The sequence below is a fragment of the Protobothrops mucrosquamatus genome, unplaced genomic scaffold, assembly GCF_001527695.2.
Source record: "Protobothrops mucrosquamatus isolate PMUCROS unplaced genomic scaffold, P.Mucros_1.0 scaffold_260, whole genome shotgun sequence".
NCBI classification, from domain to species: Eukaryota; Metazoa; Chordata; class Lepidosauria; order Squamata; family Viperidae; genus Protobothrops; species Protobothrops mucrosquamatus.
Window position 1 is genome coordinate 374,808 of NW_015386336.1, and position 8,790 is coordinate 383,597.

Genomic DNA, 8,790 nt, shown 5'->3' on the forward strand with positions numbered 1-8,790 from the left:
CTGTAAATGTTTCTTTAATACTGACATTCTGATTTGGTCCACCCAACATGATTTGCAATTGGATCAATGTTGAAAGCAGCATGTTGGTTAGGCTAGGAACTATGACTGAGTTAGTGGCTTACTGAGTTAAGAATAATATGGGAACTAGGCTTTTAGTTGAATGCAACATTCCCATCCTGGCGGTGATTAATGCTTCCTTACAGGAGGGGGTAGCACTGCAGCACTTTAACAAGACTGTGGTCCGCCCTCTTCTCAAGAAGCCATTGCTGGGTTCCACCCTTTTGGATAATTTCCAACCTGACTCCAATTTTTCCTTTTTGGGGAAGGTTGTTGAGAAGGTGATTGCAAGGCAGCTCGAGGTTTCTGGATGAGTAGACCCCTACCAGTCAGGATTCAGGACTGGATATGAGACAAAAACGGCATTGCTCATGGTTTTTGATGATCTCTGGTGGGATTGGTAGTGCATTCATCCTTGCTCTACTTGACCTCTCAGTGGCTTTCGATACCATTGACCATGGTATCTTGGTATTCTTCTGAAGCGGCTTCGGGGGATGGGAGTGGGAAATTTGTGCTATCCTTATACACTTCCTTCCTCTGTGGCTGCTCTCAGATGAGAGATCCAGTTCTCGCCCACTGCTTTGAGGGGGTCCCACAGGGCTCAGTACTCTCTCCACTCCTATTCAACATCTATATGAACCCATTGGGTGATATCATCCATCACCATGGACTGAGATATCATCAATATGCTGATGATAGTCAGCTGTATATCTCAGCCCCTGGTTAGTTAAGCGATGCTGTGACCTCCCTCTCGCAATGCCTGGAAGCTGTTAGGGACTGGATGAGGAGCGATGGGTTGAAATTGAATCCTGGCAAGAGCGAGTGGCTCTGGGTTTGGGATTCTTTGGTCCATGGAGAATTGCCACCTTGGATGGTCTTAGATGGGGTGGCACTCCTCCAAACAGACCCAGTGCATCTGATTCCTGCTCAAAGAGCAGGTGACAGTTGTGGGCAGAAGAGCCTTTGCGCAATTGTAGGTAGTGTACCAGTTATGCCTTTTCCTGGACCAACAATCCCTACTCACAGACACTCATGTCCTAATCACCTCCCATCTTGACTATTGCAATGTGCTCTACAAGGGGCTGCCCTTGAAAAGTATCCAGAAGCTCCAGTTGGTGCAAAATGCAGCAGCCCGCATGGTTTTGTGTAGACCTTGGTGTACATATGGGTTACCATGTAAATATTAATTAGATGCACTTCCTCCAATTTGGTACTCTCCATATGTTCTGGGACTAAAATACACATTTCATTATCCATAAACAGTACAGATAGTTCTAGACTACGACCAGGTGCTTAGTGACTATTCGAGGTTATGATGGAAAGGGACTTATAACCTGGTTTCAAATATATGGCATCTGCTCCCCCCCCCACAGTCATGTGACTACCTGTTTGGGTAACCACTCCGCATTTATGGCTGTTTGCAGTGCCTCGTCATCATGTGTACAATTTAGGGCATTGTTGCCAAAAACTGGCATTTACTTCTGGATTCTGGCAAAACTTGTCCCATAATGAACAATGGGCTTGCCTAACTATTGCAGTGTTTAATGACCATTGTAAAATGGGTCCAGTCACATGGTGACCCACTTTATGAATGTCACAACATACAACCGTAATTGAGGGGTTCAATTATGGTCATAACTTGAGCATTCTCTGTAAATCATCTGGTGAGTATATGCTATATATCTTCTTGAATTACAACTAGTTTTTTTTAAAAATGGATCCCTTTGCAATATAGTGTAATAATATAACATAACGTAACGTAACGTAACGTAACGTAATATAATATAATAATATAATTGTAATATAAAACAAACTTATTTAATATATGTAAGTTTTAATGTGTTAGAGTCTAACACAATTCAACAATTCTTTGCCCTCATACTTTTTAAGGGAAAATAGATATTTCTTATAGAGAAATCTCAATACCTCACAAACAACTACAGTTCTCAAGAATTAAAGTTAGGAGGGCTTTAAACTAAAATTGAGGGGGAAGGGAGACCAATCATTAGAATCTCTAGAACATAAAACCAATCATAAATTCCAAGAAAACAAATCAAACAAAGAGGTGGGGAGTGATGAGGAAAAAGAAAAAAAATCAAACAACAATCAGGAGATCCAGGAAACATACCCACGGACAGACATAAAAGTCTTAAATGTTTATATACTAATGATCAAAGCTTGGGGAACAAACAGGGTGAACTAGAAGCAATAATACAGGAGGGTGGGTATGACATATTTGGCATTACAGAAACCTGGTGGGACGAAACCCATGATTGGAATGGACTGATGGATGGATACAAATTGTTCAAAAGAAACAGAACTACAAAAAGATGAGGGGGAGTTGCACTATATGTAAGAGAATACTATGTATCTACAGAAATGCACACGATCAAAGATAAAAGCCCTCCAGAATCTATATGGGTCAATATAAAAGGGAAAAAAGTGACATTGCCATAGGGATATACTACAGGCCACCCAACCAATCAGAAGAAATAGATGGACTCTTTGCCAACCAATTAACAAATATAAGTAGGAAGCATATCACAGTAGTAACGGGAGACTTCAACTACCAGATATCAGCTGGGAGACAAACAGATTCCTAACCAACCTAGCCGACAACGTTGTCATCCAAAAGGTAGAGGAGGGAGCTGGAAGTAAAGCTATACTGGACCTAATTCTTATTACTAGAGAAGAAGTGATAGAGGGAGTTGAAGTTGACGGAACCTTGGGGGAAAGTGACCATGTCATACTGGAATTCAATATAATGCAAACACAAACAATAGAAAATAATTCAACCAATGTCTTAAACTTCAAAAGAGCTGATCTTAACAAACTCAGAGAGAACCTAGGAAAGATTCCATGGATAAAAATTCTAAAGGGGAAAACAACTCAAGAAGCATGGGAAACTCTGAAAAATGCTATCATAAAAGCCCAATCCAGCACAATACCAATGAAAAAGAAAAACAAGAAAGTCAAGAAGAAACCAGCATGGCTGCACAAAGATCTCTCAGACAAACTGAAAGACAAAAAGGACAAGTACAAAAAATGGAAAGAGGGTCACATAACTAAGGCTGTTTATCAGAAGACAGTCAGAACATGCAAAGGCCAAGTCAGGAAAGCAAAGGCTCAGAATGAACAAAGACTTGCAACAGAAACCAAGAATAATAAAAAAAAGTTTCTTTCAACATATTAATAACAAGAAAAAAAATCAAGAAAACTGTAGGTCCACTAAAGAAAGAAGATGGCAAGGAAATAACAAGCAATAGGGAGAAAGCAGAGTTGCTTAACTCATTCTTTGCATCGGTCTTCACACGAAAAGAAATTATAGTACAACATACCCCCCAAAAATACTGCAAAAGATAAACTAGAAACAAAAATTAAAATAAGCAAGAAAATGGTAAGAGAACACCTATCCGACCTTGATGAATATAAATCACCAGGACCCGACAGATTACATCCCAGAGTTCTGAAGGAGCTGGCAGATGTTATCTCAGAACCATTGCACCATATCTTTCAAAAATCCTGAAGCATAGGGGAAGTACCTGAGGATTGGAAAAGGGCTGATGGTTCCCATCTTCAAGAGAGAAAAAAACAGACCCAGGAAACTACAGACCAATCAATCTAACATCAATACTTGGAAGATCCTGGAAAAAATAATAAAAAAACACATCTGCGAACAACTAGAAGCAAACAAAGTCATAACTGGTAGCCAGCACGGGTTTGTTAAAAACAGATCATGCCAAACCAATTTTATTTCATTCTCTGATAAAGTGATCAAATTAGTAGACCAGCGAAACGCTGTGGACATAGTAAACTTAGATTTCAGTAAGGCATTTGACAAAGTAGACCACAATCTACTGCTTGGTAAGCTAGAAAAAGGAATAGACAACATCACCACCAGATGGATTTATAGCTGGCTGACAAACTGTACTCAATGAGTAGTCCTCAATGGTACTACATCCACATAGAAAGAAGTAAGCAGTGGGGTACCACAAGGCTCCGTTTTAGGCCCAGTACACTCTTCAATATTTTCATCAGTGACTTAGATGAGGGAATAGAAGGGGAACTCATCAAATTTGCAAATAACACTAAACTGGCAGGAATAGCCAACACCCCAGAAGACAAACTCAGTATTCAAAAAGATCTTGACAAACTGAAACAATGGGCCCTATCCAACAAAATGAGTTTTAATGTCCTCTTTTCGTTTCAAAACGTAAATCCGTCCTTTTTAGTTTCTATATTCATGTCTAATCCACTCTGGACTGAGTTTTTGTCATTGACACTCTCCCTGGAACCTCAGGATCACCTGTTAGTGACCTGATACTCGGTCGTTACACGTCGTCGTCGGTTTTTTCGATTATATTAGGACCCAACGTATTTGTCTCCGTATCTTTCAAGATCACAGGAAGTATTAATACTACTTTATAAAACCCTAGTGAGACCACACTTGGAATACTGCAACCAATTTTGGTCACCATACTACAAAAAAGATGTTGAAATCTTGGAAAAAGTTCAGAGAAGAGCGACTAAGATGATCCGAGGCCTGGAGACTAAAACATGAAGAATGGCTGCAGGACTTGGGTTTGGCTAGTCTAAATAAAAAAAGAAATAGGGGTGACATGATAGCAATATTCCAGTATTGAGAGGCTGTCACAAAGAAGAGGGGGTCAAATTATTCTCCAAAGCACCAGAGGGCAAGACAAGAAACAATGGTTGGAAACTAATCAAAGAGAGAATCAACCTGGAATTAAGGACAAAGTTCCTAACAGTGAGGACAATTAACCAGTAGAACAGCTTGCCTTCAGAAATTGTGGGTCCTTTATCACTGGACGTTTTAAAGAAGAGATTGGACAGTCACTTATCTGAAATGGTATATCTTCTCCTGCTTGAGTGGGAGGCTGGACTAGAAGACCTCCAAGGCCCCTTCCAGCTCTATTCTATTCTAAAGAAATGTAGGTGGATAAGAAACAAATACATAAAACTGGTCTAAGTATAATAGCATAAAAAGAGATCTAAATTCTAAAGTTGTTGATGCCTTTTTCTCAAATTTAAATAGCTGTCAGAAGCTTAGGTGGATCAGAAGGTACTCACAAATCCAGCAAAATCAGAGCAATTTAATTTGGATTCTTTTCTTTCCAAATATGTTTATGTGGAATTAACAAAAATTGAGCTCAGTAAGTACAAGCTAATTTCCTTAAGTCTAAACATGCACAGATTGGGCTAGTAGTGATAATATAAACCAGCCTTCTCTAATATGATGCCTAGCAGATGTGTTCAGGAAACAGCTTCCAGCCGTTCTGGAGTTTTTAGCCTCAAATAAATCAAGAGGGCATCAGCTTGAGAAAGACTAGCATAAATAAATGACAAAATGTTTAGAATTTCTACTTAAAGCTCCTTTATTATTGAGTGCTGGGAAAGAAGATTTTCCCGTATGTTTTAAAAAAATTATTTTAACTGCTATTATGTTTGTTTTTATATCTCTAACAATCATATATCCTATATCTCTAACAATTGCTTCTTCATATTATTTTACATATGGTCCTAGTTAAGCTATAATGTGGTTGATGGGTTTCTGTGTGTGAATCCGTCCATTATGTGTGAATTGGGCTATGTTCAACAAAAACTAAAAATCTTTGTTCAGGATTGTTATTCCTTCATACTTTTAGTTGCCAAATCTCAAGTAAACCAAATATATATTCATGGATAAACTAAGCTAAGTAGATTTGATTATTTCCACTCAAATAATGGAAAACCAACAGCAGCTTTCCGGACAAGAAATGGCAAACTGAAGACAACATAGTTAAAAAGTAGAACAATGAGTACAGCAGAATGAAGGGCCGGCAAGTTAATTGGCTGTTTGTAATTCCTTTCCAGATAAGGGGATGAATTGGATTGCCCAAAAGTGCTCCATACAGTTGCTATTCACAATAAGACTGCAAAACAACAGTCTGGTGGGTTTAGAGATCTGGGAAATGAGGGAATAACTTTTTTTTTTTTGCTCAAACCACAGTCAGTGCCTTAAGACAGGACACTGGGTTTTCATATTTCCTTTTCTAATTGCCTTTGGAAATTGTTTGTTAACTGCTTTTCAGATATTAGGAACTTTTGAATCAACAGATGTTACAGTACCAGGTGAATCTCCTTCAATTGTTAGAGAAAGAAGTTTTGAATACATGTTTAAGGGTTTTTTTAAAAAAATATTTTGGAATAAATAATGAAAGGGTAATTAGATCTTTGATTTTTGAATGATACAAATGGATTAAGGGTCCAGATGAATTTGAAATAAGATTTTGGAATTAATTATAAGAATTCATCCCAAGGAAAAATGCTTTTGTTTTAATTCTCTTTAAAAAAGGAATGAGAGTTTAGACACTAGAGAGAACCAGAATGTACTAAATATTAAAATTAAAAGAGAAAAACACTTAAATTTGACTTATTAATACAGAATGGAGCAAAACATTTTAACATTGAGCATACTGAAGGAACTATTTCAACAATGGATAATTTTAAGAATATCTACCACTATAGACAGATAGTGTTTAAAAGGTGTTATGGAAGAGGAAGAAATTTTATTGGACAGGCTGAGATTGATGTGCAAGTTGATTAAAAAAAAAATAGGCTGCAAGAATGCTATGGAAAAAGATCCTTTGTATTGTTTTATTTTTTTAAATTCTGTATTAGTTTTACCTTTTTAGCTGTAATTTTTAATAAAATTACTATAAAAAAATGAACAGCTTTGCAGTGACATACTGAGGCTACAAAAACCCAAGAATATCTTGCAATTCCTTACAAGTTTGGGAATGTGTGGCACATAAATACAGAAAATAAATAAATATACATTGGTATATTTGTGCAGGCACCTTGTCTAAATAAATAACATTTATAACAGTTCTATTCTTTTCCTGCAAGAGCAACAGGATCAATGTTCATTCTGACATGATCAAGAAAAGGAAGGAAGTCAAGTTCAATACATTCTCACCTCCCTCGTGTAATGGCAAGATGTAAATAAGACAAACTCTCCTCTAAGGTTGAACTTAATATGGCAACAACCATCAGTAATAATTGATTTTCCTTTTAATACAGAATATGAGAAAAATAAATTAAAAAATTGTCCGGCTTTTAAGTAATCTCATTTGCTCAATTTTCTTGAAGGAGAATGTGAATACTTTTTTAGTGGAGGTTCTAGTGCAATTTTTTTCTCTGTGTGAAATAATTGAAAACTTTAACCTTGACCTTTTCATTTATTTTGAATGATGCCACGAGACTGGACAAATCAAGTTAATATAGATATACTGACAATTTTTGTAGTATAATATATACCATAGAGTTATAATGCAGAAAATGGAGATGGATTAAATAGCTCAATTTAGGCAGAGATGAACAAGCGAGGGGATTCACTAAGACAGTGGTTCTCAACCTTTTTAATGCCGCGACCCCAACCGGTCGTAAGTCGAGGACTAAACTGGTTGTAAGTCAAGGACTAAACTGGTCGTAAGTCGAGGACTACACCAGTCGTAAGTCGAGGACTACCCAACCGGTCGTAAGTCAAGGACTTTCCCTGCCCGGGAGTGCTGCGCATGCAGGGTTCCGCCCCCTGCACCGGTCGAGGCGTAGCTGGCAAGCGGCAGAGACGGAGCAGGCCGACCACCAGCTGGCCCAGCCCAAGGGAGGTAAGGCACCCACTGGAAAAGGGGAAAAAAATGGCGGACCAAAAAAATGGCGGACAGGCTTGCTTGGCGACCCCCGTGAAATGGTCGATCGACCCCAAATGGGGTCCCAACCCACAGGTTGAGAACCACTGCACTAAGACATGAGCTTGCTAGCTGAAGTTATGTTAACTGTACAGTTAGGAAGGTCTGAAAGTTCACCCCAAAAAGGCAAGAATTTCTGAATCACCGATAGTCAGTCAATTAATCAACATCATCACAATGCATTTCTTAGTAGATAAAATTCATAGATAAGGTAATTGATGGCATCAACAGAGTCTAATAAGAAGATATATTTTCCTTAGTCATTGTTAGAATTACATATATCCCCCAAATTCCTTTCCTGAAGCCTCTGGAAATATTTCTGATCATAACTGCAAAAAATCGAAATTAAAGCTATAGTGAAAACAATCTAAGCTAAACATCAGTTTGTGTAATTTCCCCTTCTTCACTTTTGAGATTACCCTCCTATATTACCATAGTGTATGAACTTGAGGACTTTCAGAGGTTCATCTTTTAGAACGGCCACTCTTGGTCCTTCACAGATGGAAAGTTTTATTCTAAGCGGTAAAGAGTACAAATATCACTTCTGATTTAGTATAATGAAATTATCATACAGAAAATTACATAAAATGAGGGGAGGCTGCAAAAGTTTAATAATAAACCATTCTATCAAAGAATGTCAATTCTAAACAAGTTAATGCACAGAAATTGGACAAATTCACAGAGAATGGAAATAAGACCTCTGTATAATGTCCATGTGGACTAGAAGACCTTCAAGGTCCCTTACCGATTCTGTTCTGTTCTGTTCTGTTCTGTTCTGTTCTATTCTATTCTATTCTAACAGGTAGTATATATTTGCATGCAGATGCAGTCTTGCAGGTGTCTGAAAGCATAGTGAACTATGTGCAATTTTGATACCATCAAGTAGGATTCTTCTCATGCATATATTCACTTCTATATAATTTTAATCATTATCCAGACCACAGATACAGAGAACATGTTATTTTCATTATTTTCCAATGCA